This window comes from Leopardus geoffroyi, chromosome D3, assembly GCF_018350155.1.
Source record: "Leopardus geoffroyi isolate Oge1 chromosome D3, O.geoffroyi_Oge1_pat1.0, whole genome shotgun sequence".
NCBI classification, from domain to species: Eukaryota; Metazoa; Chordata; class Mammalia; order Carnivora; family Felidae; genus Leopardus; species Leopardus geoffroyi.
In genome coordinates, this window is record NC_059339.1 from 74630281 (window position 1) to 74650723 (window position 20443).

Below are 20443 nucleotides of genomic sequence, written 5' to 3' on the forward strand. Positions count from 1 at the left end.
TTTAAATTTTCAGCTAGCCTCCAATTAGCAGGCTTTCCAATATTTGAACAGAAGACCATTTTAATGTAATTACAAACACATTTTAGGCATCTAAATTTTTTGCATAATTAGTTCCCTATTAAACTATTTATGTAGCCCTTTTTCCATCAGAAACAGAGAAAGCAGAACAATTTTATTCCTTACTGTTACAATAATTAACTATGCAAGTAGAACAGCATATTAATAGAGTATAATTTGTTTACATTTAAAAGAAAATTGTGTTAGATTAGCATAGCAAAAGACTATTTCCATATCCAGGCAGTAATATGCAGGCCTAATAGCAATTTACAGTGTAGTTAAAGAATATTATTAATAAAGTAATACAGTGTAATTCTGTTTGCCCCACCATATTTCACAATGTCCTTAATTACAGCTAATTCCATCGAGACTAATTTGGGTGTTATTAAGCAGTAGACATAGGAATCTTAAATGCAACCTTCGCTAATAATGAATTTAGAAGTTACCGTAGAACTTGTTCTTGTAAAACATAGGTACAAGATGAGTATTTGTATTTTCTCCCTGGGGTGAAACCTATAAACATACACATATGTAATTGATACCTAAAAACAAACTTTTCTGGATCCAGTCTTTTATTAACCACTCAATGAGAAGTTTATTATATTTAAATACAGTTAAGTTGACATGGGATGGTGCGTGACAATGAGGTAACGACTTTGATGGTGATTCTTTTAGGTGAATGTTTTTACTTATTAATGGCTTGATTTTTTTCATCTGAAGCAATGATTGGTTAATCTGGAGGTTAGTGTTTTTCCCGTAAGGGAAATTAATACTTCCTATTAATACTTCCTATTTCTTAAATACCTGTATTTCACCAGACACTGGGTCCGAGGCTATATGTAAATTATCATCAGTCCTCAAATTAACCCAGTAAGGTAGGTGACGTTTTATCCATTTCCCAGATGAGGAAACAGAGTCTCAGAGAGTTTAAGGGTTTCACTAGATGCCACACAATTAGGAAAGACTTAATGAAGATTCTGAGCAAGCCATGGTGCAGCTTCAAAGCTCAGACTTTACAGATGTCACGCTGTTTCCTTTTTAGAATATACACCTTTGATCTATTCAAAAGTGAGTCGGGGAAAAAAATTTGCTAGGCTTTGTTGCCCTTTTTGTAAGCTTCAGTTTATTTTCCTAGTTATGAATTAAGTATAGGTGTGGAGGCAAATAATAACAAGTCTTTCTGTGACAACTGTGCAGAAATCAATACGGGCAAAAGTATGTGCAGATTGTTCCTTTATTACATTTATTTATCAATACTCTTTTTTCTTTTTTAAAGAAAACGTGGGATGATGAACATGGGTAAAATTGCTCTGGCTAGAATTCCAAGTGATATACACTCTGGTCCTGCTTTTTTGCCTCTTTTTGGCTGACTCAAGATTCAGAATTGGTCTTTGAAAAGTAGAGCCCTGCCACTAAGGAGGTTTGAAAATTCTTTGGTGTTTAAAAGGCACAGAACAAGGAGCACCTGGGTGGCTCAGTCAGTTGAGCATTTAACTTTGGCTCAGGTCATGATCTCACGGTCCATGGGTTCGAGCCCCACATCACACTCTGTGCTGACAGCTGGAGCCTGGAGCCTGCTTCAGATTCTGTGTCTCCCTCTCTCTCTCTGCCCCTCCCCTGCTCAGGCTCCATGTCTCCCTCACTCTCTCTCTCTCAAAAATGAATAAACATTAAAAAAGTTTTTTTAATTAATAAAAGTCACAGAACAATAAAGACTTATTTTTAAGGTCACTAACGGACATACTTGTGATTCAGCTCTTTGCTCAGACTTTGCTCGACTGTTCTATGACCTGATAGCCTAGTACATTCTGTAAACTAGAATGATGCTACCTCATCATGCATCCTTTAAGGTAATATTAAAATTGGGTTGAGTTTCTTTAGTCTACACAGCTAATAGGCTAGATGGTGAGAAGAAGGTACCCTGGGATGAGGCCACTGGGAGCTTAGGTGAAAAGACCAAGGCCCTGGCTCTGCCACTTACTAGCTCTGTGGAATTGGGCAAGTCACTGTCTTCTAGGGCTGCACTAGAACATTCTGCAATGGTGGAAATTCTCCATACCTGTACTATCCAATATGGTACCCATTACCCACACGTGGCTACTGAGCAGTTGATATGTGGCTAGTGAGACCAAGAAACATAATTTTAAATTTTATTTGATTTTAATGCATTTCAATTTAAATAGCCAAATGTAGCTAATACCTAACTTATGAGAGAGTGCGTTCTTAAAGCATCAATCACCATACTCATAAAATGATGGTAAAAACAAATATTTCTAATATTTCAGAGTATGGCTGTGGACTTAAATAAGATGATATATATGTAATGTGATTCATAAACTCTTAAGACATCCCTCAAATATGTCGTTAATAATAACCATGACAATAACATCGACAATAACAATTATAATACCAGTAATGGTTACTCTTGGATATAACTCACCTAGTAGATCATCTGAAGTTACTGAGCTTGGACTTTATCACTGCCCTCTACTTTTCTCTTTTCCATGGTTGTGTTGATCTGTGATTCCACACTTCCTAGGGGCAGATGGTAATCATTGCAAGCTTAATTATATATACTATGGGGGACCAAAGTAGATAAAAAGCAGGGAGTCCAGAGAATTAGATTCTAATTGTAATTCTGCCATTGACTGACTGTATAATCATGGCTTCCGCTAAAACTCCAGGAGCCAATTTTCTATAAGCTTTGACCAAGGAAGTTCTCTTAATGGTTTATAGGCTCATAAAATGTTAGTGAGTAAAAGGATGTAAGAGATTGTTTTGACCAGTTCCTTTCTTTTTCTAGATGAAGACACTGAGCTGGTAAATGACTTGCCCAAGATGGCTTGACTGGTTGCTGGTAGAACCAAACTTAGGTTACAGGTCTTTGTAATTCCATGCTGCCACTGTATGGTAACTCAGGGTGGGGGAGGGGGGAGTCACCGTTTAATGCCGTTGAAGATAGATAGCAAATTGGTGATCATGTATCCCCATAGGACTTAATCACAATTCTATAAAAGCTATATAAACTCTACTGTAATTAGCTTAGCACCATGAGGTAGATTTGTTCATGGAGCACACATTCCATTAACTAGCTGTGCAACTCAGCTTCCACATTTGTAAAAAAAAAGGGGGGGGGGTTGGATGAGTCAGTCTCCAAGGTCCCATCCTGCTCTGAAAGTCTATAATTCTAAGACTCATGCACTGAATTTTTTAAAATTGTAAATGAGTTCCTATTTTACTTACAATGGTGGTTCCTACAAATGTTTCAAGTGCAATAATGTATGCATTTGTGAATCCTGTTATTCTGTCTATAGATAAGATTAGTTATACATAGCGATCTGCAGGATCCTTGTGGTTACTCCATAGTTTCTGGAAGGGCCTGGAAATCCCCAGGTTAGTATTGCTGGTGTAGGGAGGCCTTTTCATTGGGGACTAAGATGGAGTCAATCAATGTTTTATGTTTTTGTATTATCTGACACATTTTTGTCTTTTTAATCAAGTGGGTTGTTAGGGCTGTCACCATTTTACATTTTTTATTAAAAAATTTTGAATAAGTACTATATCTTCAATACAATATTTAGAGTTACAATAGGGTTTGCAATGGAAGGATCCTGTCCCCAGGCCCTGCTATTAGCAATAAGATCACCAGTCATGGCATTTGTCCAGGACTGAGGGGTTTTCTGGGATATGGGACTTTCAGTGTCAGAGCTGGAAAGGCCCTGAGAAACCAAAACAAGTTCATCACCCTAGTTGGTTTCTTGATACACCCAATTACTGATGCCCTGGCACCAACCAACCTTCACAGTTGCCATTGATACGGAATTGCAGTAGGCATAAAGCAATGTGTTTTTAGCATTTTTCTCTAGATGACATCTTGAAATAAATAAAACTCAACATTCAAAAGACAAACATCTGAAGGTCTTAGAATATTTCTTACCATCTAAGTTTTAGAGAAAAAAAGGGTGGGGGTAAAAACCAGAACAACTTATTCAAGGAAAACAGATTCAAAGTGTAAACCTCCATTGTGCAACTAGTGACCTCTAAAACACTGGGAAGATTTTATTCGCAAGCAGAATAAATTATTCGTTGTTGATGAAACCAGCCTCCTAAAAAAATAAGTCATTGGAGTCATTTAATATTCATTTGTGTAAAGGCTTGAAAATAGACTGAAACTGACTTCTGCTTCCAGTCGTGGTAAGGGATGGAATGAAGTCAAGATCTGGAGTTGACAGAGCGAAAACCAAGATGATCTAATAGTTCCTCTACACTTTTAATTTTTACGGATTTATGTTTGGGAGTAATGGTAATGCTTTCCATTTCTGAAGGGTGAGCTGTTCATTCCAGGATGTGAATTATGTACATTCATTAAGATTTTCCCCTAAAATGAGTTTTTCCATCTACTTTTTTTTTTTGAATGCATATTTTATGAATGTATAAGCTGTTGTGGAACATGATGCCTTTCAAACTCTACCTCTTTTTTTTTTATTGAAACTACATAAAATTTTGTTTTTCCTTCTTGTTGAATTTTATATTTCCATCTTATTCAAATCATTGTATATTTATGGAGTAGCTATAATGTCTAAGGCACTATTCAGAGTCCTGGAGGGAATGCCAAAAACAAGTGGGAGACGCTCTGCCCTCAAGGAACTTAAACTTGGTGCAGTGGGATAACAACCCAAATAGCTGGAGGAGTAGCCCACATGGAGCACCTGGGTGGCTCAGTCGTTTGAGCGTGTAACTCTTGATTTCGGCTCAGGTCATGATCTCACGGTTCATGAGATCGAGCCCCATGTCGGGCTCTGCACTGACAGTACAGACCCTGCTTAGGGATCTGTGTCTCCCCTGCCCACCCCTCCCCTTCACCACTTGCACTCATGAGCACACTCTCTCTTTCTCTCAAAAATAGATAAACATTAAAAAAAAAAAAGAGCAGGCAACATAAAATAGTTGCCATAAATAATGCTCAATGAAGAAGAGATATTACATCTAACTGATGAATAGGAACTTTTCTATAAGATGGAAATAGTATTTGGAATGAGTCTTAATAAATAGTCATGAATTTATGTGCAATGGTAAAGTAGTAAACTTTAGGTTTAGAGAATGGTGATAACTATTGTCAGGCTGGAATGTCTAGGGAGGCTCCAAGATAAATTTGAGCTGTAGTGTACAGATCCATGGAAACAATAATGGAGAGCTAGCAATCTAATTCCTTAGGTAATGGGGATTAAGTGCAGATTTCAGAGCAGGGGCATGAGACACTCAGATGTGCCTTTTAACAGGTCACTCTGCCACCAGTTTATAGCATGAATTGAAATGAAAATAAAAAAGAGACAGGAGACAAGGAGACAAGATGAGAAGAGACAAGAGCTTCAAAAAAGGTAGTAAGAACAAGAAAAGAACATACTTAAGAGGAATATGGTTACAGGGAACCAGCGTGGCTTAGTTGGTTGAGTGTCTGATCTTGATTTTGGCTCAGGTCATGATCCCAGGGTCATCAGACTGAACCCCAGGTCAGGCTCTGAACTGAACTTGGAGCCTACTCAAGATTCTCTCTCTCCCTCTCCCTCTGCCCCTCCCCTGATCACACTCTCTCCCTCTCCCTCTTCTTTTCTTTCTCTCAAATTAAAAAAAAATAATAATAATAAAGGAACATGGTTAAAAATCTTCATAATTTGAAAGTTATGATTTACAAGAAGTCAAAGTGACTCTAAGTTTGAACCTTGATAAGGGGGAGTCAGTTGGTGCCAAAAAGCAGACGTAGTTGGGGGAGAAGGACAAAGAGTTGAATTCAAACCCTTGAAAATGATTTCCTTTTGTATTGCTTAATTTTGATACTTTTCTTTACATTTTTTTTCTACCTAATGTTATTTCATTTTTAATTTTTAAAAGTTTTTTTTTTTTTTTAATTCCTAATAGCCTATTGAAGGTAGGATTTTATTGCAACTCCTCCTTCTCTTTGTACTTTGCGGTTCAGACATCTAGCAGTAGAAAAAGCTAAGCGGGGAGTCAACATCTGCATTGTACTCGATTCTACTAATTTCTGGGCTTGTGCTCACTCAATCTTTCTTTTGCTCCATGCAGAATATCAAATTGCTTCTCAGAATGTCAATGGAGTTGTCAGGGGAGAGATAGCAATCAGACGTTTTAATATTATAAAATCATCATTATACTCCGTACTTTGTTCAACAGCAAGGCCAGTTATCCAGTGGTGCTTTGGATTGGGTCAGTATAAGCTTTATTGATACTGGGTTTATCTATTGAGCTATTTGGTGCTGTGAACCCTGGCAAACTAAGCCCAATAGTTCAAATCAAAATGTGGAGATTTCCCAAGACTCTTGGAGCACAAATAATTTTATTTCCCTCATCTTTTAGACTGATAAAATATTCTATCAGTTTGATAGCAGAAGTGTTGTCCCATATAAAGGCAGGGGCTGTTCCTTGACTGCAGCTATTAGGCTGAAATCTTATCGGTCACAAGAGTCACAAGAGACCCACCAGTTCTCATCCTGAGTTAATCAAATTAGGTGTTTATCATTCCTTCCCTCCCTAGCAGGAAATTAAGTTTCACTGAAGCATTTGGGTCACACCTTTAGTATCTAAGAATGATCTCCCTGTAAGATAAGTTTACAGTATTCAGTCAGTTGCTTTGGGGCATTGCCTTTTGATTACCTTTTTTTTTTTTTTTTGGAGAATGAACATGTTTAAGACAGCTTTAATATTTTACACAGCTGTTCCATTTTTAGGATCAGGCTCAGTGTGGTCACGTGGTAACCCCGGCAAAGTCTCCCCTAATGTCAGAGGAGAATCTGGAAAAAATTGTATGAATGTTTCCTAAAAGACAATCAGTTGTGTTTTTTCAAGTGGGTATTGTTTTAACTGTAAAATAGTATCCAGCTCTGACAGGAGTTAAGTAGTAATGGCAGCCTATTCTCAAATGAAAACAACAAGATTCATCTGCCTCCAAAACGATTGCTTTCTACAAACGTGTTTTTCTCATTCACTTTTTCTTTCCTTTTCACCAATTATTTTCCAGCTGTTGCTCCCGTCTAGCTTAGTTCTCACCTGTCTTTTCTTTCCTGCTGTTGAATATCTGGGGCTCACATCTTCCAGTAGCATGTTCCTAAAACAAGCTAGACACTCTTGGTATGTCCTTGGACACTCAACACATGGAGAAGAGCATTCTACAGTTTCCATGTGACACACACTTGGAATGTTTCAGTCTAAAATTCTGCTATCTCTACTTAGGTAAACAATTTTAGAAGAAATCACAGATTGATTGACGAACTACCACATCACTTGCTCAGCTTTTTTCCAGGTTTATAGTCTTCATCTCACACCTGAACTCCACATGGTTTTCATGGTCATTTGATAAAATTTTGAAAATTGCTCTCCCCTGGCCCCCTCCCAAAAAAAACCTACCAGGAGAGAATATCAATAGCCTGTTCTACCTTTGTCCATGTATTTCCTCTTTTGTTGATCCTATAAGAAGGAAGCTCTGTGAGTGTGTACTTTCCATTTTGGAATTATAACTGAAAACATGATGAAATCATTTCTGTGTTGTGTTAATGCACGTGCACCTGAGGCTTTTCAGGTTATGAGTCCCCCAGATTTGACAATTGTGATCAATTCTAACACTATCCATGTAGAACATTTCTCTGTTTATTTGTTATATTCCTGACTTCCTGGCAGTCATTATAGTGGAGGACCCATAGAAACAGGAGAAATTCCTAAGGGTATGGAAACCTACTACCCTGAGGATTGCTGGGAGGTCCGTACTTCCATTTTTATTTATTTATTTTTTACATTTTGTACTTTTCAGTTCAGTCCAAAGTTGCCTAGTCAAATGTAATCTTTGTGCTTTCAAATAAATTCAAACAGCTTGCTACTGTTTGTCACAATTTTCATTTGGGCCCTTAGAATCTTGCTTTCTTTTTGTAAAAGCCACATTTTACATTCATAAACCATTGCATGTTGCTCATTTAACCCTGTTCCCACGCTCCACTCCAAATGCATTACGGAGTGACCCCGCATGTCAGCACTATAGCATTGTACAGTAAATAGAGTGTTTTGCTTCATAAATCAAGCATAGAACTTATAGCCAACTTCAGCATAAAAAAAGTCACTGAAATAATATAGCCCAGCTGCAGGAGATAGACATTGTATTCATAAAGCTAGCCTTAAATTACTGACATTTAAATCCAGATTTGACAAAGCTAAGACTATTTTGGAGGGTTCTGAGTAATCCTCATGAAATTCCAAATTTCCCTTTTGTTGTTTTGAAGGAGATTCATTTTAAAAAGGAAATGGGGTTAGATTTTTGTCCCCTCCATGGTATCTTTGATGGTATCAGAAAGGCACACTTCGGTGGCCAGTTCACCTAATTATGCAAGTCACTTTGCAAATCATCTATTTTCGCTTTGGGAAACTGTTTTCTAGGCACAGCTCTCTTATTTTATAGCATCAATAAGCAGTAAAATGCAAAGGTGACTTGGAAAATTCAGGTTTGGATTTCTCCTCCATATAAAATAAACACGAACATCTCATTGAGGGTGTACAAAGATAAAAACTAATTTTATTTCAAACAGCAATTTGTATGTATCTGTTGGGGGGGGGGGGAAAGAAAAGTTTAAAAGCTCTACAATTGGCCAGACTTCCAACTTTTACTGTTCTCTGTTCCTCTCTTTATAGGTAGCAAGTTTAGCATTCAAAATTTAAAAATATGCCAGAAGAATGTATATTTACCATATTGTCTCCAAAAGCATGCTTTGAAAATAACCTGTACTGGGAACACCTTGTCAACGGAGCATTGTCAACATACTGGATAGTTTAGCCCACAACCTCTCTAGCCAACACAATGTGCTGAAATAAATTAAAATTATTTTCCCATTAAGATTTACTCTCCCCACCTCAAAAAAATCTGTTTTTTTTTAAAGCACAACACTAAATGCTTATAACAAATGTCATAGTAATAGTGTAAGAATTAATGAGAGATGGGAAAAGGTAATGTCTGTATTTTATCTTTCATGCAAGTAGATTAAAAGCCATTACCACTCTGTGAAAAGCATTTATCTGGTAACTGTAAAATGAGTTAAACTAGATTTCCAAAAGTTTTAATGTCCTTACTACAGGTAGTGTCTTTGTTCACCTAAGTAGAAGAGTCTAACTGAATTATGTTCTGGTGTAAATTGCCTTCTGGAATTCAACTAGTTCTTTTGGGAAGTAGCAGTATCTTCAAATTAACCTCAGTTAACACGAATGGACTAAAAAAATTGTTCAAAAATTTATGTAGTTCAAAAATTGTCAGATTTGTTGAAATGAATAATGTGTTTGGATTTTTGGAAGACCTTTACAAATTTTGAACCTCCTGCAGTTCCATTTGGTGTAAAGAATTATACTATAAACAAGGGGCTCCATCTGTACTTTTGAAATAACTATTCAGTTTTCCATTTCAGTGCTCAGACAAATTGACACGACAAACTGAAAAGCAGAAGTTAGTGTTCAAAGAAGTTCAAGAGTAAACATTTAGTCAATTCGTCTGTCGGATTGAGAGAGATTCAATGTGCAGGAGTCCAGGATTCTGAACGTAGCTTCTAGATTGATGGTGAAAACTCTGCACTTCTTCCCCAATGCCTCAGGTCATGTGCAGGACCTGAGTCTACTCATAGGGTCCTCACTATTTCTGCGTATTTTCTACACATTTTGCTACATTTGTGAATAAGGAAGAGATTTACATTAAAATTTCACTCACTAACTTTAGTATTTTTCTGGTCCCTTTCACTGATGACTTAGGCCATCTTTCTCTTTTCCTTTGGCCAAGGTGGTAAGAAATCACGTGTCTAGGAAGAGGAGTAAAGTGATAATGTCTGCTGGAAACTTGATAGGGCTCAGCAAGACAAGTTATAGAATTACTTTTAGTCAAATTAGTCAAATTACTTTTCAGTTGAGCTCAGCGGGAAATTACAGATCACCAATACACAAGTTTTTGTGATAGGTGCTCTGTGATCTGCTCTTGGCAGGAGTTGTCATATTTAAACTAAAATTGAAGGTAAATGTAATTGGGGGAGGCGTGGCAATAAATCCATACCCTCCGAGAACATTTGGTGCATGTCATTCTCCGGATCTCAAGTTATTTCCACCCCCCCCCCCAATACTTTCTATCCGGGCTCTTTGTTCAAGGGTCCAAGGATTCATGGCCTGGACCAAGTCACTGTTATTATGCCGAGGATAATGCATACTCCAGTCGGATGTGCCTTCTTGGTGTGTTTGCGTGAAACTTTGCACGTCCCCACACAAGCCCTCTCTCATATCACTTGTCTTTTCTTCTCCTTTGCCATTCTTTACATGTGATTTCTCATTTTTGGCCTAACGTAAAGTTCCCAATGTTGGTGCAACCTGGGCCCACTGTGCTACGCGGTGAGGCTGTGCTCTCCTTGACCTCCTATGGCACACCAGTTCTATATCATTCATTTGGAACACATTATGCAAAGTCCAGCATTGTGGGCTATCTTGTAATCTGTATATTTTTCTCTGCAATGAGATTATGCCTTCTCTGAAAAATTATGATGCCTCTTTGTATTTTCTGACCTTGGTACCTAAGTAGACTTTCAGTGGCAAATGGCTGATTTGGAGTGATGGGGCATTGTATGGAAGTCTGCAAAATTAGGATAGTTGATATGGTGTATTCCCATGGCAGTTAATCTGTGCGGACTTGTGTTGGATCAAAATCATCAGGCTTAGGTAAAATAAGACCCCTTTATTTATTTATTTTTAATTTTTTTTAACGTTTATTTATTTTTGAGAGAAAGAGACAGAGTGTGAGGGAGAGACGGACACAGAGAGAGGGAGACACAGTATCGGAAGCAGGCTCCAGGCTCTGAGCTGTCAGCACAGAGCCCAACGCGGGGCTTGAACTCATGAACCTTGAGATCATGACCTGAGCAAAATCGGACGCTCAACCGACTGAGCCACCTAGGTGCCCCAGAATAAGACCCCTGTAGCTACTGAAGAATGCAGTGTTAATTTTTCAGATGAAAAGACAACTAAATTTAAACCTCTCTGAAGTATAGAATGCAATGGAAGGCAACTCAAATTCTGATAAAGTTTATTTATTACAGAAATACCATTACATTTCTCAAGTTCTCCCTTTCATGGAGAACATTAGAGTGTGACTACATCATATGCTTTCCAGGCCATTTAGAAAGTCATCACTTTAATAATCCATTTAACAGTTGGATTTTCTTCACCTAATGTCCTAAAACAGGCAAGAAGGAAACTCAGGATGAAGCTAAGGGAAAGAAATTAGTGATCATTGAATCCTACCTTTTTGGCATTTAATTCTCTGTGACAGCCTTACAAGGTGAATAGAATTATGTTCATTGTTTGCATGAGAGACCAGAAATTCAGAGATGTTAAATAAATTGTCCAAGATCACATAGACAACTCAAGTCTCTCTGTTTTAGATGTCTCTTGCCCTATTTTACCAGTGTCTCAATAAGAAAGGATCAGCTCTTGGGGCTCCTGGGTGGCTCAGTTGGTTAAGTGCCTGACTTTGGTTCAGGTCATGATCTCATGGTTCATGAGTTCGAGCCCCACATCAGGCTCTGGGCTGACAGTTCGGAGCCTGGAGCCTGCTTTCGATTCTGTGTCTCCCTCTGTCTCTGCCCCTCCCAAGCTTGTGCTCTATCTCTCTAGCTCTCAAAAATAAAATAAACATAAAAAATTAAAAAAAAAAAAAAAGAAAAGGGAGAATCAGCTCTTATGATACCAGTCAATATCGTAATAAAAATCCTCCTTTAATTTTGGTCAGAACATTGCCAGCACTTTTTTCATGTGGTGATGTGCCATTTCTACAGATTTGGGAGGTTGGGGTAATTCTGCTTCAAGCAAATCTGGTTTGATTCATCTAGTAGGAGAAACTCCTAAGGTAAGAGGCCTTATTGTCTTCTCCAGTTATGTTTTACTTCTTCTTTTTTTTAGTGTTTGTTTATTTTTGAGAGACAGAGAGACCAAACATGAGTGGGGAGGGGTAGAGAGAGACACACACACACACAGAATCCAAAGCAGGCTCCATGTTCTGAACTGTCAGCACAGAGCCCGACATGGGGCTGAACTCACCAGCCGTGAGGATCATGACTTGAGCCAAAGTCGGATGCGTAACTGACTGAGCCACCCAGGTGCCCCTATTTTGCTTCTTGATAAGAGTTTGCCTCTTCTCTGTTCTGAGGAAGCTGAGAGGTTTCCTGGTTCTGTTTGAGGGACCCTAAAGGCATGTAGCCTCAAGACAAGCATCCTAGAGAGGGTCAGAGTGATCACTAATGAAGAGTTTGCAGGTAGAACTTCAGTAGACAAAACTGGGTCAAAGATACGATTCTGTGGATATTTTATGTTAGACCTACCAGTGGTTATCCATCAGACCACTTATGGATAGCTGTGTTCCTTTGAATTGGCTGGTGGTCACCCTCATGGTTTCTGGTTGTTTTGATGTTTTGCTTTCATAGGTCTCCAGACAGTTGACTCTTTTCTCCACTTCCCTCTCTTTTCTCCTTTCTACAATTGTTACAAAGCAGCTCTAAGTTGCTTTTCATTTTTCATTTGTCAGCTCTGTTGAGGGCCAGTCAACTCTACTAGACTTGCTGTGTTAGTCTCTAAAGATGGCTGCCACAACTCCTCCTCTCCCTCTGTGCACATGCCATTCTTCTCATCTAAAGGAGAAACCAAGTTCCCTTCCTCTTAAATCTGGGATGGCCTTGTGACTTGCTTTGGCCAACAGAATGTGGAAGAAGTGATATTGTGCTAGTTTTAAGTCCAGGCTTTAAAGGTCTGGAAGCTCCCACTTTCTCTCTAGGAAGCCAGTCCCAGGTAAAAAGAGACTACCATGTTGAAAGAAAGCCAAGGCTAGCCACAGGAAGATACTTTGTGGGAAGAGAGAAAGACATTCAGCCAGTCCCCAGTTGTTTCAGAAATCATAGCTAAGGCACAAGATGAGTGAGTGAAGGAGCCATCTTGGATCCCACTGTCCCAGCAAATACCATTTAGAGCAGAACAATCACACAGCTTAGCCTAGTCAAGATTACAAAATTGTGAGAAATAATTTATAAGTGCTGTTTTAATCCACTAAGTTTGGGGTGTTACACAGCAATAAATAATTAAAACACTTGCTAGTTTCACTAGCCACATCTGAGATGCTCATAGCCAGTGCTTTAGACAGCACATATAGGATATTTCCAACATCACAGTTCTGTTGCATCTTAGTTACCTTCACGTTTTTTGGAGCCTTATGTTACCTATTTGTCAAGAGATGTCAGTCCCAGAAAATTGCCTCAGTGGAGCATAGGGTTTTTGTAAAGCAGTATTAATACAGTAGAGAGCTGCCCTGGCACAGGTGCACGTAATTGGGCAATGTGAGGCCATGTCTAATGTCAGGTCAGGATGGTCTACCCTGATTCTCTAGACAAGGGGGAGCCATTGGAAGTTTTGAGGAGAGAAATGACCAAAAAGCTCATTTGGAAAGATGAATCTCATGCTAGGTTTTACACAGAAAGAGCCTCGGTCATCTGTCAATCTTATTAGCTACTTGTTTCTCCAGAAATCACTTAGTTTCAACCATTTTCTAGTTCTTCATTTAGAATTTTAACCTTCCTTCCTGGGGTTAGGGCAGTAGAATCAAACCCATTTTCTACCAATGGAATAATTTGGCCTTGATGATGATAATTCATTGTACCTTGATCTAAAAGAATTGGCATAAAACACAACAAAAATTGTAATGTAGTTGAAAACATTATAGACTTCTAAAATAGTATGGATAATGATACATTATTTACATTCTTCCTAACTACGCCCCCCCCCAAATACCCATCTTCTAACAACCTCTTTGCTCTGTACTTCAGTCATTGTTTTTAACATGAGGCAAAATATTCCCTATCTGGCTTGAAATTAACTCACAAACAATATGTTACAATATACACCAAAGTGCATCGTAAAATAATTATATTGAATATATATAGTTATAACTACAGAAAATTAAATTTGATTAATTCTCCTTTTGTAAAATGATGACATAAATATGGATAGCAAAAAAAATCAGGTTATCTTAATTAAAATTCAATAGAATTCTAGTAGTTTAAAAAGTAGAGTGATTTCAATGTATCTCTTTACTATTTAAAAATAATAGAAGGGACGCCTGGGTGGCTCAGTTGGTTAAGCATCCGACTTTTGGTTTCCACTCAGGTCGCGATCTCATAGGTTCGTGGGTTTGAGCCTCACATCAGGCTCCGTGATGCCAGTACAGAGCCTGCTTGGGATTCTCTCTCTCTCTCTCTCTCTCTCTCTCTCTCTCTCTCTCTCTCTTTCTCTCTCTCTTTCCCTCCCTCCCTTTCTCTCTGCCACTCCCCTGCTCATGTCCTCTCTCTTAAAATAAATACATAAACTTCCAAAGTAAAATAAAAATAATAGTATAATAAGGGATCCGGAAAGCTTTAAGAATCTTCCCTTGGAAGTTTGCAGATCCAGATCCTGGATTTTGCTTGTCTGAGTTTTGTAGCTTTGACCAGGTTGATCACCTATTGGATGCATCTACAGAAGGGGTCTTGATTCTACCCATCTTTGTAAGCTTTTCCAACTTGGGCCACTGAACAAAAGGTTCTTTTGGCTCCAGATATTTCTAAAGTACAAAAATACTCCACAACTCTATTCTTCTTGTTAGGTACTGATTTCTTTCTTCTCAAGTGGGACCAAACAATGAGAACTTAATGTGAAGATCAATTAAATATGCTAAGCCATATTTAGCCAATATGCTAAAATCCGCCTCACTGTGGTTAGTTTTGGGTGGTTAAAAGGAAAGAAAAATAGGAAATACCTGCCTTGAAAGAAGTTTTCCTGTCTTTGGCCCCTTGCCCTGCTTTTAAAGTGCTGGAGGCTAGGTAGTTTTGTTTTATTTTGCAAATCATGATGAGCACCCACGATTGCAGGTATTACATTTATGCAGAGGATCTGCAGAGAATTCTTTCCCACAGAGCTAAGTTTTTGTTCTCTGAAACCTTTGTAGAAGGTTCTCCCTTCTACCATTCTTGCCTTGGGGCTTTTCTTTACATGAACTTATTTTTGCTCTCTTCGTTCCTTCCTCCACACTCAGTTCTTAAAACACAGAGGGATTAAATATCTGTTCTGTTCATGGTACTGCTCTAGGGCTATGAGAAATTAAAAGGTGACCCAGAAGTATCTCTCTCAAAGGGTCTTGGCTGAAGAGTGGAGATTATCTTGTCCTAAAAAGAGAGGAGTCTGAGAATAGCCCTTTAGAGACTGTCCCTCAGCTCAATAGACATCCAGCTCAACTGGATGAACAGGACAGTGGCAAGAGACGATTAGTTCTCTGCTTGACCATTCTGAACTCCTTATACTTTGTCCTTATTTGCATAGGCATTAGCATTCCTTTTGATTTTGCCACTTTCCCCATTATCCTGTTTCCTCTATGGCTATTAGAAAAACAGTCTTCCTTCATTGTTCCTTGATGAAGGTGTATGTTCAACTATGTGTGCAGTGCATAATGTAAGAAATGTCTTTGCTGGAAGTAGTATGCACATAGATTTAAAAACATGAGATTTACAAACAAATAAAACCCAACAGAACCCAAAAAACAAAATAACTTCTCTGTTATCTCCTGTTCTCCACCCGTAAGGAGCAATGTCAAGACTCTGGTTTGTCAGTGAATAAACCCAATGACCATGTCTGTGACCAAAAGGATGGTTATGCTTGGCAGCATAGGATGTTTTAATTCTGCCTAAACACTGATAGCATAAGTCTTCTGTGGGTGATACGAGGCCTTCCTTCTGATGGAGGCTCAACCACCTACAACCTCTGTGACCAGCTCTGAGCTGGTGGACTGGATGATTGCTTTTGTTTCTCTTGTCATCAGTCCCTGTGGCTCTTTGTTCTTCATATTTTTCTGCTCAGTCTTTGAAAAAGTCGTGGCTTTAAGTATACAGGTACTTCATTCTCGTAGATTTTTCCCTGTCTAGTAGGACACTAACAGTCTCTTATGAGGTCTGCAACAGCATGCATGGTTGCATAGTTGGATTGAGCTAAATTATCTCAAGATGGCTATTTTATTTTATCCTTCAGTACCTCTTAGAAGCCTATCTCCTTTTCAAATAAAGGAAGAATTTTGGTGCTAAACAATCATAATTACTAGATCTCCACCAAGCATTAGAGAGAAAATCCAAAAGGTAGATAAAAGTGAGAGTTGTCAGGAAAGTGCCAGGAAGGGGACAAAGGCCAAATGACCAGATCGCCCTGAGGCTGGGTGGATGCTGGGATGCAGGATGTGGGTGGGGCACAGCAAGTGTTACCCTAGAAATTTACACAGAGGGGTGGGTGTTCATGCTTTCATTTAGAAACATTTATTTACCACACCTTACATGTCAAGAACAGAGCTACAAGGATGACTAAGACACAACCCTGTTTTCTGCAGACTTCTATCTGATAGGGGAGAGAGATAGCCAAATAAGCAGGATCAATGATGTCGAGAGTATACAGATTACTGTGAGGACACAAAAGGAGTCATCAATCTCAGGGAGTAGGTCAGCAAAGCCCTCCGGGAGGAGGGGTTTGAGGTATTGCCTGGATGTGGGCTGAGAGGACATTCCTGGGAAAGCGTGGCAGTGGGAAGCAGACACTTCCCAGTGGGCACAGATACTAGGCAGCCCAGCGTCTGTTTCAGCTGGAGTACGAGGTCACTTTGGAGTGTGGAGTCACAGAGATTGGGTTGGGGGTATTGATGGGCAGAGGTATTTGTGAAGGACCTTGTTTGGTTGTAGCCAGAGCCAAGGTGAAGCCTCGGAGCCAAGCATCAATCCAGAGGGCAAGAAGGATGGAAAGAAACGGAGGCTCCGCCAGAAATGGCCCAGATACTCCTTAGTCATGTCAAACCTTGTGGCTTTTTTTCAATAACTTCAGTTTTAAAATTCTACAGCAACAAACATTCACAGAGCATTTGCTGGATGTCTGTCGGACTCTGTTCGTAGCTCTTCACAACCAGTAAGGGTTGTGTTTAAACCAACCGTATAGTTAGAAGCTGGGAAGGATTTGAAGGAGACATCATTTTCTAAACTCAAGGACATAGAAATCTGTATAGGAAGGCAAGAAAACATAAGAAATAACTAGGTAATGATATAAGAACGTATAGGTTCATTGCTGGAGCATCCAGAAAGTAGCAAGGTGGGTGTGGGGTACTTTTCCTCTCCAAGAAGTCTTTGCAACTTAACCTAGCGTTACCCGTTAAAACACTGGGCTGTTCTCTGGGGCTTGAAGCAAGATGGAGATTTGGTTAATGAACACATGCGGTCACTAGAGCTAAATACTATTGATTTCATCTCTCCTCTGTAAGCCAGGGAGTTCAAAGATAGATGAAGTCTAGAAACTGATAGAAAATAAATAGTTAACAGTCAAACCCTGGGCCTGCTCTGAACCTTCCGAGGCAGCCAGTAAATTGAACGCAGCAGCGAGAAAACAGAGCCACTTCCGCTCACCCATGGAAACAGTCAAGCTGCCACAATTTGCTCAAGGTGCAAGTAACAGATCAGCCTTTCGGAGGACCCCGTACACGTTGCACATTGCGGTAGTCTCACCTCGGTCGCAGAGCCTCTGCCTCACAGCTGGCTGAAGGAATGAGCTTGCACACCAGAATATTAATGTCAGCATCTTTTATCACATGAGCTGAGGATTTGCAACCATTTGAAAACACCCCCCAACTCTGCTTGTGATTATCTGTAATTTAGAGAAAGGAGCAGAGTTATCATTAAAAAAAAATCTGTCTATCATCAAACACATTGATGACAGTGCCTGTGTAAAATACACACACACACACACACACACACACACACACACATATGTGTGTGTGTATTTTTTTAATGTTTTATTTATAAGCAATCATGACAATGTAAAAGCAAACCAAAACCCCCAAAAACCTCCTGAAGGTTTTTTAGAAAAAGAATGAAAGAATGCTTCCTCACTTCTACCCATCCCCCAAACCCACCTTGCTGTTAATTGGATAATCTAGACAGAAATACCATAACATGCCTTTGGATTGTGTGCTATTTTGTATATCACCTAATACCACCATTTATTCCTATCCCCTGGTTCTCCACCTTTCCCTGAGTCTTCCTGCTGGGACTGTTATCCAGTCCTAACAATTGGGCAAGATACACCAAATCCCAATGTCAAAGAAATTTCTCTTCATGACTGGCAGATCCTGTCAGGGGCTGCCTCAAAATCAATAGGATTGCTTTATCAATCAATCAATCGCTCTGTCAAAAACCAATGAAATGTTCTCTCTGTCCTCAAGCAGTGACCATTCTGAGCAGTGGGATGTTCACACCAGACACTCAGTGAAAACAAAATTCCATTCTGTTGAAACTCCTTGCATCATAACTTTTAATACATTTTTTTAAAAAGACCTCAAAATGAAATTCCTATATGACTAGTCTCATGTGAGTAATTTTTTTGAATCAAGATCTTAATCTAGATAAATCATTTCCTTAAATGTTTCAAAAATACAATATTTGGTGCCTATCATGACATGTGTGTTGATTGCATCTGGCCCTAACACCTGCTAAACCTGCTGTTTGTCTTTTTAGGAATCTTGACTTGCTCTTTCCTTTCACTATTGTTGTTCTTGATCTCTTAGAAACTCCCAGTGTTGTGCTCGTAGATGCATATTTTCTTTATAAGATGAGTCAGTGAATTCTATAAGCCGCCCTGCAGTTGCACAATGATTATCTAGCAGTGATGTAAATAGCATACGATCTGAGGTTTCATACTGGATTGGCCACTTAGTAGCTGAATCACCTTAGGACATTTACTTACATTTTTTCTGCTTCAGTCTCCTCATCTGTAAAATGGAAATAATGACAAGTATCTCCAAAGTAGGTCGTGAGAATCAACTGAAACAATAGGTATAAATTACTCTATAGTCTCTGTCACAAAGTGAGTTCCCAGTAAATGCCAGTCCCTGCCACGTGGATTTCAGGCAATAGTGGTTGATGTGGATTAAAATCAGGGCCTAACCTGGCCAGAGTTTCGTATTTGCTGATGACATTTTCTGGATTAAGGTAAGAATGTGGAAAGAAAAGAGACCGGTTCACATATAGATATATTATTCTAGTATATATTGAATCAGTTAATATATTTGATAGTAAAGTGTCTGTTTGTTTGTTTTGTCTGAGGAGGATTCTTTTGTAGAAGAAGACACAGTGGTGGATTGAAGCAGGCACATTATTGTTTGGTTGAAAGTATTACTTTCACCTTCACTCAAAACTTCAGGCCTGGGGGGCGGCACATTAAATCGGCGGCTTCAAACCCTGTAAATTCCAGACAGGTAGAGTCATTTGGGGACAATAGATACTTGGAAAGTCTAAATGAAGAGGAGACATCTACTGCTCTTTCCAGGGACAATCACAATATTTCTAAAAGCCTGCCATAAACTCTCATTTACAAAGTCTCGTCAATTCGGGGCTTTTTCCTTGGTGTGAAAGTAAACTCTTGTCCTCTCCGCTAAAATACTAAGCAAATCAACAGCAGGCCCACATGGAAAGGTGACATATTTACCATCTTAACAAAACATGTGAGTTTGAAGCAAGGGGAGTTGTATATATTTTCATAAGACAACATACTTGCCATGCTAGCACAGGCAGGGCATTCTTCAGACTGAGTCGCAATTTCCTTTCATTATTGCCGTAATCCCTTCTGGGCAGCACATGGTTAAGCACATTCCAGTTCCTGCAGGATTTTAAAATTTCAGAACAAGAAAGAAAACAAGTAGCCACGCATATAAAGAAATAGTCTGTAAGTCAGCCTTTCTTCCTCTCCATATAGCATGCTGCTCATCCAATCATCGAAATTATTTGGGATTCACTCAAGGATGGACAACAAAGTTTAATGAGTCCTCCTGTGAATTTGAGAAGGGCATATAGCACTTTGCTGTATTGAATCTCGGGGCTTATATTATCCCCTGATTTGGACCATAATCAGCCAAAGAGAAATTATTAACACTAGCACTGTAGTCTCTGTAAAATGCAGCTTCTCAAAAAACATTGAATCTTAACAATGTAATTGACAAACATCACTAGAGACGTAAAACTAATGAGCCACGGTGTTTCTAAGAATATACTTCAAAAAATAAAGAGTACCTTACCATTTGGTACGAACATGAACAAATGCCTACAACCAGAGGCAAATGACCTCTCTACTCTCAAGTCTTGCTGTTCTTAGTAAAGTTTCTGTAATTCTTCCCTTTACAAAGATCTTAGACTGTAGGCTTCAGGGACAAATTGTACACCAACCAAGGGATTTGTTATGTTTCTTGCCTCCTCATTTGCTCCATTTAATTTTTTAT

The 20443-nt window shown here is 39.0% G+C and overlaps 1 long non-coding RNA gene across 1 annotated transcript; it reads right to left on the bottom strand.

Annotated features, from left to right (window-relative positions):
* Positions 1 to 17655: 17655 nt before the first annotated feature.
* Positions 17656 to 19980, bottom strand: LOC123588499. The gene is made up of 3 exons (XR_006707886.1): positions 19722 to 19980; positions 18916 to 18940; positions 17656 to 17817 (listed from the first exon to the last, which is right to left on the bottom strand). It is a non-coding gene; the product is annotated as an uncharacterized LOC123588499 (long non-coding RNA).
* Positions 19981 to 20443: the final 463 nt, after the last annotated feature.